Genomic DNA, 26,783 nt, shown 5'->3' with positions numbered 1-26,783 from the left:
TCGAGGCAATTAAAGCCACATGAGAAAAATTATCCGACCCATGATCTCGAATTGGTCGCCATCGTATTCGCCTTTAAAGATTTGGCGACAGACTTATTTGGTAAGAAGTGCCATGTGTATTCGGATCACAAAAGTCTCAAATATTTGATGACTCAAAGAGACTTAAATCTGCGGCAAAGACGTTGGCTCGAAATGTTAAAGGATTATGAGCTGGTCATTGACTATCACCGGGAAAGGCGAATGTGGTTGCGGATGCCTTGAGTCGTAAATCATTATTCGCTTTACGAGCGATGAATGTGCACTTGTCCGTTCTATCCGACAACGTGTTAGTAGCTGAATTGAAAGCCAAACCATTGTTGATACATCAAATTTGTGAAGCTCAGAAGGTCGACAATGAGTTGGTTGCAAAACGGGCCGAGTGTGTTCCGAACAAGGAATCGGAGTTTCAGATCGATGATGACGATTGTTTGAGGTTCAGGAGTCGTCTGTGTGTTCCTAAGAATTCGGAACTTATTTCGATAATACTGAAAGAAGCCCATTGTAGCCGAATGGCGATCCACCCGGGGAGTACGAAGATGTACAACGATTTGAAACGTCGGTTTTGGTGGCATGGTATGAAACGAGACATCTCTGACTTTGTTTCGAGATGTTTAATATGTCAACAAGTGAAAGCGGAACATCAAGTGCCTTCAGGATTACTTCAGCCGATCACGATACACGAGTGGAAATGGGATCGAGTCACAATGGACTTTGTATCCGGACTGCCATTGTCAGCGAGTAAGAAGGATGCGGTTTGGGTTGTGGTAGATAGATTGACTAAGTCACTCACTTTGTCCCCGTGACGCACGGATTTTTCAATGGACAAACTAGCCGAATCTGACGTTTCTCGATTGTGAGATTACACGGGTGCCTATTTCCATCGTGGTCGGATAGAGATCTCGAGATTTACCTCGCGATTTTGGAAAAAGTTGCAAGAAGCTTTGGGTACCAAGTTACATTTCAAGACCGCCTTTCACCCCCAAACCGATGGTCAATCCGAGCGGATAATTCAGATACTTGAGGATATGTTGAGATGTTGCATCCTCGAGTTCAAGTGGTTCATGGGAACGGTATTTGCCTTTGATTGAATTCGCACAACAACAAACTTTCAATCAAGTATTAAGATGGCACCTACGAGGCTTTGTACGGTCGTAAATGCCGTACACCATTGTTTTGACCGAGCTCGGTGAAAGCAAAATTTTGGGGTGGATTTGATTAGAGATCTTGAACAAAAGTGAAAGTAATCCGTGAAAGTCAAGATAGCCTCCGACCGTCGAGAAGTCGACGCGGATCCAAGCGTAAAGACATCGAGCATCAGGTGGGGGATAAAGTGTTTCTCAAGGTTTCGCCTTGGAAAAAGATACTCAGATTCGGCCGTAAGGGCAAGTTGAGCCCGAGGTTCATTGGGCCATATGAGATATCCGAGCGAGTCGGTCCAGTTGCATATCGTTTGATTTTTCCCCCTGAACTCGAAAAGATTCACGATGTCTTTCATGTTTCGATGCTTCGACGCTATAGATCTGATCCATCGCACGTGATTAGTCCATCAGAGGTTGAAATTCAAGCCAATATGAGTTATGAGGAAGAACCGATTCGTATCCTATCACGTGAAGTGAAAGAGTTGCGAAACAAGCGGGTTCCGCTAGTGAAAGTGTTATGGCTCAAACACGGGATAGAAGAAGCTACTTGGGAAACCGAGAACTCTATGAAAGAGCAATACCCAACCCTATTTACCGGTAAGATTTTCGGGGACGAAAATTTCTTAAGTGGGGGAGAGTTGTGACAGCCCAAAATTAACCCTAGTCGGAATGTGGTTTCGGGACCACAAAACCGAGGCATAAAAATAATTTAAAATTTATTTTGATGCCTATAATATGTGTGTGCTCATGTGTGACATTTTTGATGATTGATTTAGTGTTATAAAGGTGAATTCCACTAAAAAGGACTTAGTAGTGAACTTTGAAAGTACGATAGGGAAATGTGTGATGACTAATTAAAGCATGCATGCAAAACAATGGACTTGCATGTTAAATTCCCCCTTTTATAGGTGGTGGCCGGCCATGACATGGTTTATGGGCAAAGAAAACATGTTGAAACATGTTTTGTTAATGGAGCATGAAAGAAATGATTAATAATTAGATGTGGGAAGAGAAACAAAAAAAAAATGTGTGTGAGAGTGTAGCATTCCCCATTGCCGTGCAACTAAGAAAGAAAATAAAAAATTTTGTTCATCCTTGTTCTCTCCTTTTGGCCGAAAATACTAAGAGGAAGAAGACATTTTGCTTCATTTTCTTTGTTTAGAAGAGATCTAGAAGGAGATTTGGCTAAAATTGCATCAAGATTAAGGTATGTATGAGGTTGTGTCATGAGATTCATGCATGTTTTAGTTGCCAACTTGATGTTCATGTTAGCCATGGTTCAAATCCTTGTTATGCCATGGAAGTGGTATTTGGTCAAAGTTGATATTGTGATAAAGCCATTGCATGCTAAATGTGAAGCTTGATGATGATGCATGCAATGATGGATTGACTACTCTTGAAATTTCTTTTTAGTATTCTTGAGTAGGGCATTGAGTCCTTTGTTTAACCATGACCAAAAATTTAAAAGGAGTATGGTGTGTGAGGTATTCGCCATGGCATGCTCATGAGCATGGTTTATGTTTCTTGCATGTTAGTTAAAATTTGTGTTTTGGATGGTTATGAACACCTTGAAATTCGTCCTTGCACCTATATGTGTATATGTGTTTGCACATGATGATTTGGTTATGAAGTAAATGATAAATATGTTTATTTAAAGAAGAAATGGTTGAAGAATGTTTGTGAAACTTGCATGTATATTCGCCTAGTACTTATATGGTGTGAAAATCTCAAATTTATTGTTGATTTGTGCAAGCATGACTAAGTATAATCGGCCATATGAGTGCTTGATGCTATGTTATAATTATTGAGCTTAAGTATGTGGATGTAAGTGTGTGCGGCCTTATAAGGGCTAAGTACTTTGGATTCCCTTTGATATTCAAAACGATTAAATCAATTTATTTGTTAACATTAAGCTCAAGAGCAAAGGGAACTAGCTCCAATAAAGGAAAAGAAAAGGTGATTGAATAGCCGTTGAAGCGCTCGATAATCTCCAAGGTAAGTTTTCGAGTATCGAAACTTAGATTTTGATTCGATTGAACAAAGTAATAAGCAATCGAAATTGTGCCCTTGTATGTGGCCATTGAGCGAAATGATATTCTTGATTAAGTAAATTGTGCATAAAAGTTTGTTATGAAATTGAAACAAAGATGTGTATGAATGTGCGAATTGTGATATCGGGCTAAGCCCAAGGTAATTGTGCGAGTTGTGATATCGGGCTAAGCCCAAGGCAATGGTGCGAGCTATGATATCCGGCTAAGCCCAAGGCAATTGTGCGAGTTGTGATATCTGGGTTAAGTCCCAAGGCATTTGTGCGGTTACCATAACGGGCTATGTCCCAAGGCGTTTGAACGAGTAGCTATATCCGGTTAAACTCAAGGTATGTGATTTGAAAATTATAAGCTTGCTGGAATATTTTCAGTTAATGCACTTGTGAAATTCCCAACAACAAGGTATGTGTTGTGTGTGCTTTGCACACTAGGAGTAAGTGCGTATGAATATTTGCTCCAATGATAAACGAGTTATCGGCCTTAACTAAGCCGTTATTTGTGTATGAATATAAGAGTTGGGATTGTGAAGTAAGCATGTCATTGAGAAATTGTGCATATGAATTATTGTTTAGCTACTTGAATGCTATGCTTTGGTTGTGTGTAAATTATGGCTCAAACTTACTAAGCATAAATTGCTTACTCCGTTCCTTTGTTTCTCTGTTTTATAGATTTTGCTGTTAGCGATCGGATTCGGGATCATTAAAGTCAAGTCATCTACACTATCAAAGCCTCCATTTTGGTATAATTTTGGTTGAACTTTGAAATGGCATGTATAGGACTACCCTATTGTTGAAGTCATGTACCTTTCGGTTTGTGTAAGCTTGGATAGCCATGCGAAAATGGCTTATATACGTTTTTAGTATGATTCTATAATCGTTTGTATGATGATCATTATGGGGTATGGAATTGTTTTGAAAAGATTAGCCATTGGAATGGTTAATCATGATCACACTTTGTGCTATGTATGCAATAAGGGCCAATTGAATCGTGGAAATCATGAAATTAGTAAAGGTTACCTTGAAAACAGATGCTGGCAGCAGCAGTGGTGTGGTTTTGAAAAATCACCAAAATTTGTAGGAATGGTATTAAATAGTGAATAAGTTATGTAATTTAACCTTGATGAGTCTACTTTCATATGGAAGAAACGAAACGGTCATAGAGGTTACATGTTAAGAGTTATTAAAGTTATTGTGAGACAGGGCCAGAACGGTTTCTGGGTCCCCTGTCGCGACTTTAAAAATTTACTATAAATCATTCAGAAATAATTAGAAGTCATGCCTTATATGTGCAGATTCCATTTTGAGTCTAGTTTCATTAGAAACAAACGGCACCAGTATTAAAGCCCTGTACAGAGAGATATTGAATTTGTAACGTACAAAGGTCAGAGCAGTCTATCCCTGTAATATGGGTGACTTTAACTAATAAACTGTACCAATTGGCCTGACCAAAAATTCTAGAAATAAATCCGTGGAAGGATATATGAGTCTAAATTCAGGGAAAATTTACGGAACCAGTTTATGAGTTTTGAAACTCGAGATATGATTTTTAAGGCGACAGTGACGCAGTTTTCCAGCCTGTCTGGAAATGCCAAATTGGTCGATGCTTTAAGAGGATTTAGCTCGTTAACCCCTCGCGTCCGACACCGGCGATGGTCTCGGGTTCGGGGTGTTACAAAACCATAGCTCTGATACCAATAAAATGTAACACCCCAAACCCGTGACCGTCACCGGATTTGACCACGTGGTGTTACCGGGCTTACTTCCCTTATTTCTCTCTTGGAAATATTTAATTTGCTCAGCAAAGCTAGCTAACTACGCCACTGTCCTCTTAAAATCATATCTCGAGTTCCAGAACTCAAAATCAGTTTCGTAAATTTTCCTGAAACTAGAATCATAATCCCATCTACACATTTTTTCTAGAATTTTGGTCGAGCCAATTAGTACAGTTTATTAGTTAAAGTCTCCCTGCTTGTGGTTCACTACACTGACCTTTGTGTACTACGACTTGGATATCTTCCTGTACAGGGCTCCAACACTTAGGGAGAGCAGTGTTGGCTGAATGGTGGACTCTTGAGGAGCAAGAGTTGGCCGACCAAGGGTTTTCCTTAGGGGGAAAGTTTCGGCTAGGTCAAATGCCAAGTATAAGTTCGACATTAGAGGTAAGTTGTGCCGTTTTTCTGACCATCCTTCCTTCTCTTCTCTTCTTTTCTTTTTCTCTCCATCTACTTTCTCCTCTTCTTTTCTCCATAGCCGAATCCTTCTACCACTCTACCCTACACTACTTCCTTACTATTGTTTCAAGCCTATAGTCGATTGACTCAAAAAGCTGAAATCCCGAAAGCCTGATTTCTTTTGTGCTGTTTTCTTCTAGGCAAAAGCCTCTTGTTTTCCCTCATCTTCTTTACCGATTCTCTTGTCCTCTAAGCCCCAAGTTTCTGTCGACAAAGCCACTACAAAAACCTCATCCTTTCTTCTTTGCTACAAAAAGCCGAAAAGCATAGCCATAGGGTCATAGCAGAATTTTAAGATCACTAAAGGTTCGACTTTTGTTATCATTTGAGGGGTTAGATCTACATCAGAATCGAGTTGGAGTTAACTGGAATCATTGACTAAAGGAACCGGTGGTAAGTGTTTGGAACTAAATCTTTATTTCGGGTTTTAGAAAAGCCGAAACCCTAAAGGTTAGGGAGGCTGTCGATTTGGGCTTGTAGCTCTAAGGGATGTTATAACTGTTTTATTTTGATAATAGTGGGATCTAAAGGCTGCTGATTGAAGGCTTGGACAAGTGGAACGACTGGATCTAGACATAATCGCTAACTTCGGCAAAGGTAGGATCGCTAGTGCCTAAGGTACTTTTGGCCGAATGTGGTAAGGGGTTAATACGTAGTTCATTTTCGATAGTTAGATTAACGTGTTAGTAATCCAATTGTAGCTAGTTCATGTGTGGATCTCGTCAGCATATCATCGCAAACAGGTGTGTGACTGACACTCTCTTATAAACTAGATCGGCAAAAGCCGAAAAGCCAAAATGCCGAAAAGTCAGTATTTTGAGAACATACGAGTGTGCGAATGCTCGTGAGATTAATAGTTTGATGTATATGGTAGATTAAAGTGATAAGATCTGTAGAGTGCGACTACTGTGCATTTCGATGTTTTTGTGCTGAATGGGCCAAAGTCGGGATAGTGGGCCAACGGGCCCAATTCGGTAAGAAAATGCGGTAAGTGTTTCTGGTTGTATGTAAATGGCTATGTTATGCATGGAAATCTTAAGAATAGTGAAATTACTTGAATACCCCTATGATGGAAATTACCATTATACCTCAGGGTTACTTTTGAATGAAAAGCATGATGATTTAATTCTGTATGATGTATGCCATGATTGTATATCTGCTGCATAGGGACATGGGTTATATTATGAGGAAGCATCCTGGTGGCTATGCCACAATTATTTGATCTGGTGGCTCTGCCACATATATCTGTTCTGGTGACTCTGTCACATTATCTGTTCTGGCAGCCATGCTCATATTTCTGAGGCGTGTAGCGGTTGGGTGGGTCGAGTAGTCTCCCCACATGGTGAAAGGTTGGTATGGGGGTGCATGTGGTTGGATATGGGTTGGGTTTTGCATAGACATGTAATATCTGTTCTATTCTATTATGGGCCTATGGGCTTTATTCTGAATTCTGTTCTGGGCTAAGGCCAACTTATTCTGTTATCTGTGGTTTGAACCGATATAGGCTATGGTTGGGTTAATTTACACACTGAGTTTCCCCAAACTCACCCCTTTATTTTCATCCACGCAGGTAATACACAACCATAGTGGGCTTGGAGCTGTGAGAGATTCGGAGTGGCCACACGTTCTGCAAGTTTGACTCTTTTCCGGTGAACTGGACATCCTTTAATATACGTTTAAGGTTTTGGTTTTTTTAATATTGTAATAAGGCCGCTTAATTATTTTTTTGATGGTTTTAATATGTTTTATTAAGATAGGTATTACTTATATTTAACTGTTGAAATTGAATAGCTTTTAGCGCGTTTTCAAAAAAGAGTTGATTTCAAAATAACACGACAACAAGCAAAGCTTCCATAATGAAAATAATTTTCCAAAATTAATCATTTTTCCTAAAAAGAACTTAATCAAATTGGTTTCCTGGAAATATACATGACATTGAGGTGTGGAAATGGCGGTGTGCATGTCTAGGATTGGATCCAAAGGGAGCTTGGTACTTAAGCAGTTCGATGGACTCACCTTCTCTTTTCCGGTTTCCTACCTGGTGCACAGCTTCCATTCACTTTAACCTGCATTGAAATTATCTTTTAAAACACTAAGTAAGTTTTTCTAGAACAACAACCTGAAATGTTTTAAACGCTTCGATGTGGCATGTCGGATCCAGCTATAACGTCTGGGCCGGGTTTGGGGTGTTACATTTAGTGTTACATTTACTGTGTACAGTGACGCATCACATGTAGGTTTGGGCTACGGGTTAATGCAAGAGGGTAAGGTGGTTGCATATGCATCACAACAGCTTAAGCCTCATGAGGGGAACTATCCTTGTAACACCTCAAACCCGTGACCGTCACCGGATTTGACCACGTGGTGTTACCGGGCTTACTTCCCTTATTTCTCTCTTGGAAATATTTAATTTCTGTTCCAGGCAGGCTAGCTAACTGCGTCACTGTCCTCTTAAAAATCATATCTCGAGTTCCAGAACTCGAAAATCAGTTTCGTAAATTTTCCCTGAAACTAGACTCATAATTCCACCTACATCTTTTTTTCTAGAATTTTTGGTCGAGCCAATTAGTACAGTTTATTAGTTAAAGTCTCCCCTGTTTCAGGGTTCGACTACACTGACCTTTGTGCACTACGACTTGGATATCTTCCTGTACAGGGCTCCAAAACTTATGCCGTTTGTTTCTAGAGAAACTAGACTCACAAGGGAATCTGTACATATAGAGCATGACTTCTAATTATCTCTGGTTAATTTATAGTAAATTTTCAAAGTCGGAGCAGGGGATCCAGAAACCGTTCTGGCCCTGTTTCGCAAAAACCTGATTATCCCTTAAAATACAGCTCATATGGTCGTTTCGTTTCGTCCATATGAAAATAGATTCATCATGGTTCAATTTCATAATTTATTCACTATTTAATTCTACTTCTACTATTTTTAGTGATTTTTCCATCTCACCTCACTGCTGCTGGCAGCATCTGTTACTAAAGCAAACAATGACTATTTCATAATTCTTCCATGGCCAACTATTTCATCATACATAATACAAACTATGGCCACCTTATCAAAATTAAGGTTTCTAAGGCTCGTGCCTATAGGTTTTAGATTCACACTCAACCGACCACATAGGCCATTTTCTCATGGCTTAAAGTTTACAACCCGAAATTCAACAAAACAAAATAGCCTATACATGCCAAATGTTCTCCTAGTTCAACTACGAAAACAATACCAAAAGATTCCCAGCCGGTGTGATGACTTCAACGACGGTTCCGAGCACGCAAATTATACGAGTCCAAGAGACCTAAAATGGGTGACAAGAAAACACCGAGTGAGTTTATAACTCAGTAAGTCATAAGCACTTCACAACCATCCGTTACTAAAATTATCATAAAATGAAATAATGAAACAAGGCCCATTGCTCCAGCCATACCGAACTACCATAGTTCCTTAGACCTTTCGGATCAATGTCATACCAAGTCATACATTTACATTTCATATACTATTCAATAGGATATTTGAAGCAATTTCCATTCATCATTTCATTTCCGCAACAATCATGCAATTGAAATCATCACATAGATTTAAAACTTACCGACTCAACCCCGAGCATGAACATAGTATCGATTAGCCACGAACTCAAGGTACTTACTCTTTCCGCTGTCCATACTCCACTCGATATAATTGTTCGATCGAGATATATATATATAGAGCACGCACACACAAGTGCTTAATACTCGATTTCGCACACTTAGTGCCATGTGATTTAAGCCCGCACACATAGTGCCATACCCTTCGAGCTCGCACACCCAAAGGTCAGTATATTTCCAGCATGCACACTTAGTGCCATATATTTCCAGCATGCACACTTAGTGCCATATATTTCCAGCATGCACACTTAGTGCCAATCTCGTCACCGTACAAACGTATTGTTCCGCACACTTAGTGCCGAAAGCAAACTTTCTACACATTTCACTATTTCTTTTACATTCAACAATGTCATCATTCCATACACATACATTTTCATTTACATATCATCTCATTAAACACAATTGCATAGATATTATGATCATTTAAAACAATACCAAATATATGCTTAATGACTTACCTTATATTGGATGAAACGATTTCCAATCGACTACTCGATTATCTTTGCTTTGCCTTTGTTTGATTCTCCCCTTTTGATGTCTTGATCTCCTAGTATAAATACATTTAGTAGTTAAATTTCTTGCTGGATACTTATGTGTATAATTTAATGGTTTTCACTCCATTCACAACTATCCTTGTTCAAAATATCAAAACCTTAGCCAACATTCAATTAATGCATCAAGGCGAATGTATTATCACTATTAAGGTAACCTAGTCTCAAGTATTTTCAATTCTAATGTACAACATCTCAAATTCCCATGACCGATCACACCTATTCTTACTTTCCAATATTCAAATAATCAAAATCACCTCCTAAACACAATAGTCATGGACAATGCCGAATCCTCAAGTGTTTGAACATAAATTATTTTACTAATATAAACATTCACGAATCATATTCATAGGAAGACCGATTTCTTTCCATAGCACATTCATCATCCATACTTAGATGAAACAACCAAAATCCCTTCCTTTATACCCTAGCCGAATGCTCCAATCATCCATACAAATTACAAATTTTGCATGGCTAAGTAGGAGCCATTTAACATGCAAGAAAAATAATCATAGGAGAAGAATTAATCATTCTAAGTAAGCTCCTATCTCCAACACTAAATCATTCGGCATTTTGCCTAGACACACACAAGAAATCTCAACTTCCTTGACCTTACCAAGAGTGCATCCACCATTCAACTTAGCATATTACAAAACCAAATCAACAAACTCAAAGCTTACCTCCTAGTAGCCAAAGGTACTTGCCGAATTGACTTGAGTAAATCTCCTTCTTTTCACCCTTTGTTTTGGCTATAGCAAAAGAAAGAAAACATGAACACTTTTTTTTCTTCTTCTCAAGCCATGGTAATTGTAACAAAATGAGAAAGGATGAACAACAAAATTTTTTTTTCTCCTTTCTTTTCCTCAACTCACGGCAACAAGGGGGCATCCACACTCTTTTTTTTTTGTTCATCATTTCCCTTTTTCTCCATTTCTTTATTCTTTCTAACATGATCCATTAACTAGACATGTTTGAAACATGTTCCCTTGCCCATGCTCTTTATTTTATTATTTCTAACATCCACCATTAGCAAAACATGTTCAAGACATGTTTTCTTTTGCCCATCTTCATTACCATGGCCGGCCACTTCCTATAGTTGGCTAAATTGACATGCAAATCCCTCATGTCTTTACTTCATGCATTATTTGGCCACTTAAAAATTCACCTATCACATTTTCAAGTCCTAACACATGGGTCCTTTCTTATGAATTAGCACCTAATTAATAAAATCAAGGCACGAAATATTTACGCATACAAATTCCACATACAATAAGCACAGAATATAACACCTAATTATTCTTGTGACTCGGTTTTGTGGTCCTGAAACCACTCTCTGACTAGGGTCACATTAGGGGTGTCACAATCCTACTCATGATTTGGAGTTGGCGGCAGTGATATTTACACTTACGATTTGGAGATATTACTTGTACGGAGAGAGGTGTATTATATACACAGACCACAAGAGTCTTAAGTATTTGTTGACTTAGAAGGAGCTGAACCTTAGGCAAAGGAGATGGATTGAGTTGCTTAAGGATTATGACTGCTCGATCGAGTATCACCCGTGCAAGGCTAATGTGGTAGCCGATGCTCTAAGTCGAGAATCAGATTCGATCCGAGAGCAATGTTTGCTCGTCTGAGTCAGATGATGATGGAAGTCTGTTGGCTGAGTTGCAAGTGAGACCAACCTGGGTGGAACAGATTAAGGAAAAGCAGTTGAACGATGAGTCTTTGGTCGCTCATTTTCAACAAGTTAAAAAAAGGGAAACTTCTGAGTTTGGGTTGAATGGCGAAGGAGATCTGTGTTTCCGAGGAAGAATTTGTGTTCCGAAGGACTCTGACTTGAGGCAGGCAATATTGAAGGAAGCTCATGGGGGACTTTGTGCCATGCATCCTGGAGGGAATAAGTTGTATCATGACTTGCGAAAATTGTACTGGTGGCCTGGACTTAAACGAGAAGCAACAGAGTTTGTAGGAAAATGCCTGACATGCCAGCAAGTGAAAGCTGAGCATCAATTACCTTCTGGACTGTTACAGCCAGTGAAGATACCGCTTTGGAAGTGGGAGAGGGTAACCATGGACTTTGTGAGTGGGCTGCCCTTGTCACCATCGAAGAAAGACTTGGTGTGGGTGATTGTGGATAGGTTGTGTAACACCCCGAACTCATGGCTGTTACCGGAAATCGAACACGAGGTGTTTCCGACTTACTTCATTTATTTCCCCCTATTTTTTTTTTGTTCCAGGCAAGCTGGCTACTGTATCGTGGTCGCTTTAAAAATCATATTTTGAGTTCTGAAACTCGAAATCCAATTCTGTAAAATTTTCCAGAAACTAGACTCATATATCAATATGGGGGAATTTTTGTAGAATTTTTTTGTTGGGCCAATTAGTACAGTTTATTTGTTAAAGTCTCCCCTGTTTCCTGGTTTGACTACACTGACCTCTGTACCTTACGATTTAAATATCTCCCTGTACAGGGCTTCAATGCCTATGCCGTTTGTCTCTAATGAAACTAGACTCGATAATGAATTTGTACATATAATGCACGACCTATAATTGTCTCGATAAAATTTACGGTGAATTTTCTAAATCAAAATAGGGGATCCAGAAATCGCTCTGGCCCTGTTTCACAAGAATTTAATTAACTCCTTACATACAGCTCATATGGTCGTTTCGTTTCTTCCATATGAAAATAGACTCATCAAGCTTCAATTTAATAATTTTTTTATTATTTAATTCCATTTCTACTATTTTTAGTGATTTTTCAATCTCACATCACTGCTGCTGTCAGCATCTGTTACTAAAACAAACTATGCCTATTTCATGATTTTTCCTTGATCTAACTAATAATTCATCATACATGTCACAATTTATGACCATGACTAGCCATGCCAAAGGCTAATCATCACCGAGCATCTCCCCACTAGACTATTACCAAATCATGAATTTAACACCAAAAATAATCAGCCATGACATATGGCATAATAATCGAGTAGGCCTCAACCAATACTCAACCAAAACCGAATTACCAAGACTTGTGTCCAAGCATCATAGAACCAATTTCAACCGAACATTTATGCCATTTTCGCATGGCTAAAAGTTTACATACCAAATTTCAACAAAACATAATAGCCTATACATGCCGAAATGTTCTCCTAGACCAACTAAGAAGAAAATACCAAAAGTTGCTAGCCGGTGTGATGGCTTCGATGACGGTCCCGAATACGCAAAAAGTCGAGAAACCTAAAATAGGTGACAAGCAAACACCGAATGAGTATATAACTCGGTAAGTCATAAGCATTACACTACCATCCATTAATAAAATTTTCACAAGAGGAAACAATGAAATGAGGCTAAGTACTCCATCCATACCGAACTATGCCATAGTTTCTTAGACCTTACGATTCAATCTCATTCCAAGTCCTACATTGACATTTCATACGCTATTCAATAGAATAATTGAGGCATTTCCATACATCATTTTATTTTCGTTACAATCATACAACTAAGCGAACTTTCACCTATTCCACGATGAACCTTATATACGTGACTTCAATTATAATCATCACATAGGTTCAAAACTTACCACGCTCAACTCCAAATATAAGCATAGCACCTATTAGCCATGAACTCAAGGTACTTACCCTTTCCGCTGTCCGAAATCGACTTGGTAAGGTCGCACCCTTAATATAAATAATCGATAGAAAATATATATATATAGTGGGTTCGCACACATAGTGCTTAATAATCAACCACGCACACTTAGTGCCATGTACTTTAAACTCGCACACTTAGTGCCATGCATTTCAAGCCCGCACACTTAGTGCCAATCTCACAACCGTGAACACTTATTGCCCGCACACTTAGTGCCGAAAACCAGCCACTCTATACGCTTCACTTCCTTTTTACATTCGACAATTTCATCTCTACATACATATACATTTGTATACATTTCATCTCATTAAACACAATTGCATAGGTATTATGATCATTTAAATCAATACCAACTATATGCTTAATGACTTACCTTGTGTTGGGTAAAATAATTCCAAGTCGGCTACTCGATGACCTTCGATTTCCCCTTGTTGGACGCCTCTCCTTTAGGATCTTGAGCTTAAACAAATAAATTAACTCATTCAACCGCTTTGCTACATATATTGGTATTCACATTTTAATGATTTTATGACATACGGAACGGCATGGTAAAATTTTTATCTTGCTACCTTCTATTCTTAGCTATTCGGCTAATAATCTTATGCAATTACCATACTTTCAATAATCCAATCACACATGCATATGTATACTTGGACATTCGGCAATCACCTTTTCTAGTTTTTCCCATTTTTTTGTCGGTTATATATACATAGTCCTAAGGTAATATCACGAATGGGCTTACATATATATGTATATATAGCCGAATATGCAAAGCTTAAACTCAACATCACATAAGCTCCTAAGTGATGGCCGAATATGTATATCTATATATCTATATCTATATATATATATATATATATATATCAACTATACTATTACTTTTAATTCATCTAATCACAAAATTTCATCTCATGAACACTTGACCCATTTCTTACAAAAATGAAACAACAACTAAAATGAACATCCCATTTTTACCCCATATGGCCGATTGCTTCATTTGTTACCCAACTAACAATTCAACAATTTCAACCTCATTACAACCTCTACCTATCCAATATAACATGAACACAATCCTCCACCCCTAAATTAGATTCGGCAATCACTTAACCCATTTTAACCTCAACTTTCAAGTTAAAAGCAATTAACCACTCACCATATCCTACATTACTATCCATTTTAATGACATTAACACATCTACTAAGAGTTTCAAGCTTCTTGGTGAATTTCAACCTCAAAATCCTAAGTCTAATCTATAGGATGAGTAGAATTTGAACTAACCATCTCAAACATGCATAGATTTTCAAGAATCATTCAATACATACCTCATTCTAGCCATCTTCCAAGCCAAAATCAAATAACCAAATCTCCCTTCCTTCTCCTCACTCACGGCAATAGCCAAAGAAAAAAAAGATGAACACTCCTCTTCCCTCCTTATTTTATTCATCTTTTCCTTTTAATTCCTTTCTTTAATTTATTTCAATTTACTTACCAATATTAAATAATAAACAACATAAACTTGGAGGAATGGAACCATGCTTGGCCGGCCACTTAACATGAATTGGGCACTTTGACATGCAAACCCAAACTTTCCTATTTTAATACTATTTGGTCCTTACTTATTTACCTATCATAATTTTCTAAGTCTCTCAACTAGATCCTTTCAAGCAAAATTCACATTCCTAAGATAAAATTAAAACATCAAATTTTTATACAAGTACTATCACACATATAAGATATGCAATTAAAATTTTAACTAAATTTTATGACTCGGTTTTGTGGTCCCGAAACCACATTCCGACTAGGGTCAAATTAGGGCTGTCACAGGTTGACCAAATCAGCCCATTTCATACCTGTACGTACTGACTTCTCACTTCAAAGGTTAGCCAAGTTGTATGTGGTGGAGATTGTGCGACTTTATGGAGTCCCAGTTTCGATTATCTCTGACCGGGATCCCAGATTCACATCTCGATTTTGGCAAAAGTTGCATGAGGCATTGGGGACGCGATTCAACTTTAGTACAGCTTTCCATCCCCAAACTGATGGTCAGTCGGAAAGGGTTATTCAGATTCTGGAGGACATGTTGAGGGGATGCGTTATTGACTTTCGAGGTAGTTGGGAGGATTACTTGCCATTGGTAGAATTTGCATACAATAACAGTTACCGGGCGAGTACTCAAATGGCACCGTATGAAGCACTGTATGGACGAAGGTGTCGTACCCGTAGTTGCTGGATTGAACTAGGAGAGCGACAAGTTCTTGGACCAGAGTTGGTAGCTAATACTGAGGATAAGGTCAGAATAATTAGGGACCGGTTAAAAGAAGCATCGAATAGGCAAAAGTCGTATGCAGATTTGAAGCGTAAGGAGATTGAGTACTCAGTAGGTGATATGGTCTTCTTAAAGGTTTCTCCTTGGAAGAAGATATTACGGTTTGGTAAGAAGGGCAAGTTGAGTCCGCAGTTCATTGGGCCTTATTGGGTTTTGAAGCGAGTAGGCCCAGTAGCTTATCAATTGGAATTGCCTCCAGAGTTAGACAGGATTCATGATGTATTTCACGTCTCCATGTTAAGGCATTATCTTTCTGACCCTGCTCATGTCGTGCCAGTTGCAGAAATTGATGTTCAGACTGATTTGACCTTTGAGGAGGAGCCTGTGCAGATATTGGCTGGAGATGTTAAGGTTCTCAGAAGGAAATCTATCCCATTAGTGAAAGTGCTTTGGCGTAATCATGGCAGAGAGGAAGCTACGTGGGAGCCAAAAGAGGCGATGCAACAGCAATACCCTCATCTGTTTGGATAAGGTAAATTTCGAGGACAAAATTTCTTTAAGGAGGGTAGAGTTGTAACGCCCCAATTTTCGGGAATTCTGTGTATGTTGGAAAATTTAAAATTTTTGTGTTTTGTCTGTTTGGCGTAGGTTTAATTATGTTAGTGGGCCTCTAGAAGACCCAAGCTTAAGTTAAAACTCGGTAACTTTAGTTAATTTTAGTTCCATAGGAAAAGGGGTTCTGGTTAATTGGGCTTTTAAGTATTAATTGGGTAAAATAAACACAAAGAAGCAGGTGGCAAAGTGGCATGTGATGCCACTGGGAAGGCTATAAAAGTGGCGTGTGGATGCTAGGGAGAGCTGAGGTTCAAGTCACAATGACAGCATATTAAGGGAATTATTTTTATGATTAGAAAGGGGAAGTTTTGGAACTCAAGTAAAAGACTGTCAGGAGGAGTTTGAATTGCTCAGGAGATTGAGTAAGGAGGGGATAAGGGAGAGGATTTAGGAGATGATTAGGAAGAGCAGTGTTGGCCGAATGGTGGACTCTTGAGGAGCAAGAGTTGGCCGGCCAAAGGTTTTCCTTAGGGGGAAAGTTTCGGCTAGGTCAAATGCCAAGTATAAGTTCGGCATTAGGGGTAAGTTGTGCCATTTTTCTGACCATCCTTCCTCCTCTTCTCTTCTTTTCTTTTTCTCTCCATCTATTTTCTCCTCTTCTTTTCTCCATAACCAAATCCTTCTACCACTCTACCCTACACTACTTCCTTACTATTGTTTTAAGCCTATAGTCAATTGTTTTAAAAAGGCGAAATCCCGAAAGCCTGATTTCTTTTGTGTCATTTTTTTCTAGGCAAAACCCTCTTATTTTCCCTCATCTTCTTTACTGATTCTCTTGTCCTCTGAGCCCCAAGTTTCTGTCGACAAAGCCACTACAAAACCCTTATCTTTTCTTCACTGTTACAAAAAGCCGAAAACGCATAGCCATAGGGTCATAGCGGAATTTTAAGATCACTAAAGGTTTGAATTTTGTTATCATTTGAGGGGTTAGATCTGCATCAGAATCGAGTTGGAGTTAATTGGAATCATTGACTGAAGGAACCAGTGGAAAGTTTTTGGAACTAAATCTTTATTTCGAGTTTTAGAAAAGCCAAAACCCCTAAAGGATAGGGAGGCTGTTGATTTGGGCTTGTAGCTCTAAGGGATGTTATAACTGTTTTATTTTGATAATAGTGGGATCTAAAGGCTGCTGATCGAAGGCTTGGACAAGTGGAACGACTGGATCTAGACATAATCACTAACTTCGGCAAAGGTAGGATCGCTAGTGCCTAAGGTGCTTTTGGCCGAATGTGGTAAGGGGTTAATACGTAGTTCATTTTTGATAGTTAGATTAACGTGTTAGTAATCCAATTGTAGCTAGTTCATGTGTGGATCTTGTCAGCATATCATTGCAAACAGGTGTGTAACTGACACCCTCTTATAGACTAGATCGGTAAAAGCCGAAAAGCTGAAATGCCGAAAAGCCGGTATTTTGAGAACATGCGAGTGTGCGAATGCTCGTGAGATTAATAGTTTGATGTATATGGTAGATTAAAGTGATAAGACTGTAGAGTGCACGACTCTGTGCTTTTCAATGTTTTTGGGCTTAATGGGCCAAAGTCGGGATAGTGGCCCAAAGGGCCCAATTCGGTAAGAAAACGCGGTAAGTGTTTCTGGTCGTACGTAAATGGCTATGTTATGCATGGAAACCTTAAGAATAGTGAAATTACTTGAATACCCCTATGTATCGAAATTACCATTATACCCCTAGGGTTACTTTTGACTGAAAAGCATGATGATTTAATTCTGTATGATGTATGCCATGATTGTATATCTGCTACATAGGGACATGGGTTATATTATGGAGGAAGCATCCTGGTGGCTATGCCACAATTATCGATCTGGTGGCTCGCCACATATATTCTGATTCGGTGGCTCGCCACAATTATCTGCTCAGTGACTCTGTCACATTATTCTGCTCAGCACCATGCTGCATATTTCGTGGCGATGTAGCAGTTGGGTGGGTCGAATAGTCTCCCCACATGGTGAAAGGTTGGTATGGGGGTGCATGTGGTTGGATATGGGTTGGGTTTTGCATAGACATGTAATATCTGTTCTGTTCTGTTATGGGCCTATTGACTTTATTCTGAATTCTGTTCTGGACTAAGGCCAACTTATTCTGTTATCTGTGGTTTGAATCGATATAGGCTATGGTTGGGTTAATTTACACACTGAGTTTCCCCAAACTCACCTCTTTATTTTCATCCATGCAGGTAATCCCCAACCATTGTGACAGCCCAAAATTGACCCTAGTCGGGATGTGGTTTCGGGACCACAAAACCGAGGCATAAAAATAATTTAAAATTTATTTTGATGCCTATGATATGTGTTAATTTGTGTGTGACATTTTTGATGTTTCGATTTAGTGTTATAAATGCGAATTTCACTAGAAAGGACCTAGTAGTGAACTTTGAAAGTATGATGGGAAATGTGTGATGACTAGTTGCTCATGCATGCAAAAATAAGGGATTTGCATGTCAAATTTCCCCCAACATGAAGTGGCCGGCCATGGCAAGAGAGGATGGGCAAAACATGTCATGAAACATGTTTTGTTGGTGCATTAGGGAGAAATAATAAACAAAGGTGTATGGGTAAGAAAAGAATGAAAAAAATGTGTGTGAGTGTGGTATTCCCCCATTGCCGTGAGTTGTAGAGAAAGAAAGAAAATTTTGTTCATCCTTTCTTTGAGCCAAAACTAAGGAAGAAGGAGGATTTTGCTTCATGCTTGGTTTGGAAGAGATCTAGAAGGAGATTTGGCTAAGTTTGCATCAAGATTAAGGTATGTATGAGGTTGTGTTAGGAGTTTCATGCATGTTTTAGTTGCTAACTTGATGTGCATGATAGCCATGGCTCAAATCTTTGTTATGCCATGGAAATGGTATTTGGCCAAAGTTGTTATGGTGATAAAGCCATTGCATGCTAAGTGTGAAGCTTGATGATGATGCATGCAATGATGGATTGTCTACTTTTGAGTAAGATTTTGAGTTTTCTTTTGTTTAATCATGATTGAAGTTGAAAAGGGCATGATTGTCATATTCGCCATGATGCATTCATGAGCATGGTTCATGCTTCTTGCATGTTAGTTAAAATTTGTGTTTTGGATGGCTATGGACACCTTGAAATTCGCCATGCTCATATATGTATATATATGTTTGCACATGATGTTTTGGTTATGAACTAAGTGATGAATATGGTTGTTTAAAGAAGAAGATGTTGAAGAATGATTGTGAAATTGCAAGCACATTCGCCTAGCACACATATGAGTGCTTGATGCTATATTATAAGTTTTGAGCTACAATATGCAAAGCATTAACTAGTAAAATGCATGCTGTTTTTGTGAGGTATTAAGTGCATAATTGGCCTCAACATGTACATGAATATTCGGCCTTGGGTAGCCTATTGAAGGCCTTAGCTTTTCCTTGATGCTCGAATAAATTGTATTGAATTGCTTGATGTAGTATAAAATGTGCATGACCATTGTGTATTCAAGCTAAAGAGTGGCCATATGACCATTTAAACTCCTTGTCATATTCGCCATAAGCTAGCACAATGAGGTTTTAATAAATTGAATTTGTTTGAATTAGCTCAAGAGCTAAGAGGGCCACAATTGGACAAGGGAAGGAAAAGTGATCGAATAGCCGTAAAAGCCGTTCGACAACATCCGAGGTAAGTCCTCAAGAAGTGACCTTACTTGAATTATGTGGAATGAAATATGGATGTATTGATTATTGATTTATGTGTGTATGAGTATTGAATAATACCGGGCTAAGTCCCAAGGCGATTATGCTAGTGATTAAAATTGTGTTTGAGCCTTAGTAACGAAAATGAAATATGTATGTCCAATGATTATTGATGTATGTGTGCATGAGAAATTGAATGATATCCGGCTAAGCCCAAGACAATTATGCTGGAAATTATAACCGGGTTAAGACCAAGGCAATTGTGCTAGTAGCTATATCCGGGCTAAGACCCAAGGCATTCGTGCAAGTTGTTAAATCCGGGCTAAGACCAAGGCATTTGTGCAAATCGTGATATCCGGTTAAGTCCCGTGAGGCCTTGGTGCGGGTTACCATAACGGGCTACGCCCCAAGGCGATTGAACGAGTAGCGACATCCGGTTAAACTCGAAGGTATGTGATTTGAAAATTATAAGCTTGCTGGAAAATTTCAGCTAATGCACTTGTGAAATTTCCCAATGACAAGGTAAGTGCGGTGTGTGCTTTGCGCTAGGAGTAAGAGCGTATGAATATCCGCTCCTATGATGGAACGAGTTATCGGCCTTAATGAAGCCGTTATTTGTGTATGAACATAAGAGTTGGGATGGTGAAGTAAGTATGATTATGTGAATGTGCATTAATTAAATGATGCATTTGGTTATGTGAATGTATTGCTTTAATTAAAGCTGATTATATTCCTTGAGACTTACTAAGCATAAAAATGCTTACCCGCTGCTTTGGCTCTCTGTTTTATAGATTTCGCTCGATAGCAATCGGATTCGGGATCAATAAAGTCAAGTCATCCACACTATCAACGCCTCTATTTTGGTATAAATTTTGGTTGAACTTTGAAATGGCATGTATAGGACTACCCTTGTTGGTTTAAAAATGTGGCGATGTATATGTATACGGCCATGCGAAAATGGCTCGTAAAAGGAAGCATGAACTTAGACTATTTGTGGTTTGAATGTATATATATGGTGTCATGATGTGATTATGGATTGAAATGGGAGTGTTGGTCACATGATCAGCCATTGGTATGGTTAAAATGATCATATGTGAACCTATGTATGGCAAGACTAGTTGGTTGATGGAGACTACAAAAATAGATAAGACCTACCTTAAAACAGATGCTGCCAGCTGCAGTGACGTGAATGTGAAAAATCACCAAAAATTTTAGGAATGGTATTAAATAGTGAATAAGCTATGTAAATGAACCTTGATGAGTCTATTTTCATATGGAAGAAGCGAAATGGTCATAGGAGTTACATGTTAAGAGATATTGAAGCTATTGTGGAACAGGGCCAGAACGGTTTCTGGGTCCCCTGTCGCAACTTTAAAATTTACTATAAATTATCCAGAAAGAATTAGGAGACATACCTTATATGTACAGATTCCATTTTGAGTATAGTTTCATTAGAAACAAACGGAACCAGCATTAAAGCGCTGTACAGAGAGATATTCAAGTTACACCGCGCGAAGGTCAGAGCAGTCGATCCCTGTAACATGGGTGACTTTAACTAATAAACTGTACCAATTGGCCCGACAAAAAATTCTAGAAATAAATCCATGGATGGATATATGAGTCTAAATTCAGGGAAAATTTACGAAACCAGTTTCCGAGTTTTGAAACTCGAGATATGATTTTTAAGGCGACGGTGACGCAGTCTTCCAGCCTGACTGGAAATGTCAAATTGGTGGGCAAAACATGTGAACTTGGCTTGTTAACCCTCGTGTCCGACACGGCGATGGTCTCGGGTTCGGGTGTTACAATTTTATTGGTATCGAGCCACGATTTAGTCGATTCTAGGACTACCGTGATGTGTTTGGGGTCTAGCTATACATGCCATTAAATGATGACTCGATAGTGTGGTGATTTCTGACAATTTGACTTTGTGTTTGTTTATCGCAATGGATCCCGATCCCAACCGAGCGATAGCTGATGATGTGGAGAGTGTGGCACTTGCTCCCGCGCAAGGGACAGCGCCGGCAGACTCTCAACCTATGGCCAGCAATCCGAATGACGAGGCTAGGCAAGCCTTTTATAGTGTGATGAACGAATGGTTTAATCAATACATTCGAACTAACACTACCGCTCCACAACCTCCATTCCCGAAAAATGCAACCTCAAGACCTACAATACCTCCGTGATCGACCAAATAAGGTCAAGTAAGCCCCAATCGATAGGATTCGAAAACATGGGGCCACTGAATTTAAGGCTACGGATGATGATGATGCCGAAGCGAGCTGAATTTTGGTTGGATAACACTATCCGGTGCTCGATGAGCTATCCTGTACACCCGATTAGTGCTTAAAGTGTACCATCTCCTTGCTACGTGAGTCCGCCTACTATTGGTGGAGTACTCTGACTTCTGTGGTACCTAGAGAGCGAGTGACTTGGGAATTCTTTCAAACCGAGTTCGAAAAAAGTATATCATCGAGATTCATCGACCAAAAGCGAAGGAATTCCTTGACCTTAAGCAAGGTTCTATGTCGATTCGACTACGAACGAAAATTTGTGAGGCTTAGCGATGACGCGAGAATGCATTTCGTCCAAGCCATTATGTGTAAACGCTTCGAGGATGGGCTGAATGATGATATAAGGATGTTCGTTGGCATTCTCGAGATACGAGAGTTCGTAGTACTTGTTGAGCGAGCTTGTAAAGTCAAGAGCTTAGAAAGGAGAAACAAAAGCTGATGTGGGAACCGGAGAATTCAAAGAGGTCCTCGGAAAGTCTCTTCAACAAGCATCAAAGAGATTTCGAGATGATGCGAGCCGGTCTAGAGGCGTTCGAGCTTTTCTAGACGAGGACGCGATCGACCCCTCGGGCCACACGAGTCACTTCGATCGCCAGTGGTGGAAATGATCGCCGAGAGAGGGCGGAGTGTCCACATTGTGGCAAATGGCATTCGGGGAGCTGTTGGTTTCGTGATCGCTCCTGCTATAAGTGTGGGTCGGCCGACCACTTTATGAAGGATTGCCTGAGGATGCATGAGCAGAATGTAAGTCGAGTGGAAACCGGGTGCTACCATCGCCGAGGTAGGCCACCTAGAAATATGGGCAATGTCGTTGGCGGTCGAGAGGATCTAGAGATGCTACCATCGATCCGAGGCTCGTGCTCTGCTAGGACTTATGCCATACGCGCACGCCGAGGATGCTGCCTCCGGATGTCATTACCGGTACTTTCACTCTTTTCAATACAAATGTGATTGCTTTGATTGACCCCGGTTCTACTCATTCATATATATGTGAAACCTTAGCATCCAAAGAAGACTTTGCCTATTGAGTCTCATCGAGTTTGTAATTCGGTGTCAAACCCTTGGGTCATTACGTGCTTGTCAACAAAGTGTGCAAGAAAAGTCCCTAGTGTTCCGAGGTTCTTGTTTTCGGCGGACTTGATGCTTTTGCCGTTCGATGAGTTCGACGTTATTCTTGGGTTGGATTGGTTGACCATGCACGATGCGGTTGTAAATTGCAAGAGCAAGACTATCGATTTGAGGAGCGCGAATAACAAGATAATTCGGGTTGAGTCTACGGACTTAAAGGGTTGCCATTGTAATATCGCGATGTTGGCCCGAAATATGTAAGAAAAGGGTGCGAAGCGTACCTTGCGACGCTTTCGATGACAAGGAATCGAAAAGAAACCCGAATCTGCGCCCGTGGTTTGTGAATACCGGATGTTTTCCCAAGAATTGCGGGTTTACCACCTGTTCGGAAATAGAATTTGGCATCGAATTGGTACCGGTACCACTCCAATTTCGATAGCTCCGTATCGTATGGCACCAATGGAATTAAAGGAGTTGAAAGCTCGGTTGCAAGAATTGGTGGATAGAGGTTTTGCTCGTCGAGTTGTTCGCCTTTGGGTGCGCCGGTGTTGTTTGTGAAAAGAAGGATGGAACCATACGGTTTGTAGATCGACTATCGCGACTTAATAAAGCGACGATAAAGAACAAATATCCGTTACCACGATCGATGACTTGTTCGATCAACTGAAGGAGCCTCGGTGTTCTCGAAAATAGATTTGAGATCGGGCTATTATCAATTGCGAATCCGAGATTCGGACGTACCCAAGACTGCCTTCAGAACAAGATATGGTCACTATGAGTTCTTAGTGATGCCGTTTGGGCTCACTAATGCCCCTGCGGTATTTATGGATTTAATGAATCGGATCTTCGCACCATATTGGGATCGATTAGTAGTCGTGTTCATTGATGACATCTTGGTCTATTCAAGAAATGAGACCGAACATCTTTGAACACTGCGGTTAGTGCCGCAAATCTTACGGGATAAGCAATTATATGCTAAGTTCAGCAAGTGTGAGTTTCGTTAAGAGAGGTTAGCTTCTTGGGTCATGTGGTATTCAGATCGGGTATTCGAGTTGACCGAATAAAATTTCAGCCATACTTAATTGGAAGCCTCCAGAAATATTACCGAGGTTCGAGCTTTTTGGGCTTGCTTGTTATTACCGACGATTTGTAAAAGGCTTCTCAACGATAGCCACACCGATGACGGTTACTCCAAAAGGATGTTAAGTTCGAATGGATGGAGAAATGCCAAAAAGTTTCGATCAATGAAAACTTATTTGATGAAGCCCCAATTCTAGTGCAACCCGAGTCCAAGCAAAGAGTTTGTCATCTATAGCGACGCCTCCCTACTTGGATTAGGTTGTGTATTGATGCAAGAAGGTCGACTTGTGGCCTATGCGTCGAGGCAATTAAAGCCACACGAGAAAAATTATCCGACCCATGATCTTGAATTGGCGCCATCGTATTCGCCTTAAAGATTTGGCGACATTACTTATTTGGTGAAAGGTGCCATGTGTACTCGGATTACAAAAGTCTCAAATATTTGATGACCCAAAGAGACTTAAATCTGCGACAAAGACGTTGGCTCGAGTTGTTAAAGGATTATGAGCTGGTCATTGACTATCACCGGGAAAGGCGAATGTGGTTGCGGATGCCTTGAGTCGTAAATCATTATTCGCTTACGAGCGATGAACGTGCACTTGTGCATTCGATTCGATAGTGTGTTAGTAGCTGAATTGAAAGCCAAACCACTATTGATACATCAAATTCGAGAAGCTCGTAAAGTCGACGACGAGTTGGTCGCAAAACGGCAATTTGAGTGTGTTCCAACAAGGACTCGGAATTTCAAATCGACGATGACGATTGTTTGAGGTTCAAAAGTCGTCTGTGTTCCAAAGAATTCGAACTCATTTCGATAATTCAATGAAGCCCATTGTAGCCGAATGGCAATCCACCCGGGGAGTACGAAGATATACAATGATTTGAAACGTCGATTTTGGTGGCATGGTATGAAGCGAGACATCTCCGATTTTGTTTCGAGATGTTTAATATGTCAACAAGTGAAAGCGGAACATCAGGTGCCTTCAGGATTACTTCAGCCAATCACGATACCCGAGTGGAAATGGGATCGAGTCACAATGGACTTTGTATCCGGACTGCCATTGTCAGCAAGTAAGAAGGATGCGGTTTGGGTCGTGGTAGATAGATTGACTAAGTCGGCCCACTTTGTCCCCGTACATACGGATTTTTCAATGGACAAATTAGTCGAATTGTACGTTTCTCAGATTGTGAGATTACACGGGGTGCCTATTTCCATCGTGTCGGATAGAGATCCGAGATTTACCTCACGATTTTGGAAAAAGTTGCAAGAAGCTTTGGGTACCAAGTTGCATTTCAGCACCGCCTTTCACCCCCAAACCGATGGTCAATCCGAGCGGATAATTCAGATACTTGAGGATATGTTAAGATGTTGCGTCCTCGAGTTTAGTGGTTCATGGGAACGGTATTTGCAGTTGATTGAATTCGCACAACAACAAACTTTCAATCAAGTATTAAGATGGCACCCTACGAGGCCTTGTACGGTCGTAAATGCCGTACACCATTGTTTTGGACCGAGCTCGGTGAAAGCAAGATTTTCGGGTGGATTTGATTAGAGATGCTGAACGTAAAGTGAAAGTAATCCGTGAAAGTCCGAAGATAGCCTCCGATCGTCGAAGTCGACGCGGATCTGAAGCGTAAAGATATCGAGTATCGTGGGTGATAAAGTGTTTCTCAAGGTATCGCCTTGGAAAAAGATACTCGATTCTACCGTAAGGGCAAGCCGAGCCCGAGGTTCATTGGGCCATATGAGATATCCGAGCGAGTCGGTCCAGTGGCATATCGTTTGATTTTGCCCCGAACTCAAAAGGTTCACGATGACTTTCACGCTTCGATGCTTCGACGCTATAGATCCGATCCATCGCACGTGATTAGTCCATCGAAATTGAAATTCAAGCTAATATGAGTTATGAGGAAGAACCGATTCGTATCCTATCACGAGAAGTGAAAGAGTTGCGAAACAAGCGGGTTCACTGGTGAAAGTGTTATGGCTCAAGCACGGATAGAAGAAGCTACTTGGGAGACCGAGAACTCTATGAAAGAGCGATATCCAAACCTATTTACGGTAAGATTTTCGGGACGAAAATTTCTTAAGTAGGGAGAGTTGTGACACCAAAATTGACCCTAGTCGGGATGTGGTTTGGGACCACAAAACCGAGGCATAAAAATAATTTAAAATTTATTTTGATGCCTATGATATGTGTTAATTTGTGTGTGACATTTTGATATTTCGATTTAGTGTTATAAATGCTAATTTCACTAGAAAGGACCTAGTAGTGAACTTTGAAAGTATGATGGGAAATGTGTGATGACTAGTTGCTCATGCATGCAAAAATAAGGGATTTGCATGTCAAATTTCCCCCAACATGAAGTGGCCGGCCATGGCAAGAGAGGATGGGCAAAACATGTTATGAAACATGTTTTGTTGGTGCATTAGGGAGAAATAATAAACAAAGGTGTATGGGTAAGAAAAGAATGAAAAAAAATGTGTGTGAGTGTGGTAT

Source organism: Gossypium arboreum, chromosome 6 (genome assembly GCF_025698485.1).
Source record: "Gossypium arboreum isolate Shixiya-1 chromosome 6, ASM2569848v2, whole genome shotgun sequence".
In the NCBI taxonomy this organism is placed as follows: domain Eukaryota; kingdom Viridiplantae; phylum Streptophyta; class Magnoliopsida; order Malvales; family Malvaceae; genus Gossypium; species Gossypium arboreum.
The sequence above is the reverse complement of the archived record's forward strand: the minus strand, read 5'-3'. Positions refer to the sequence as shown.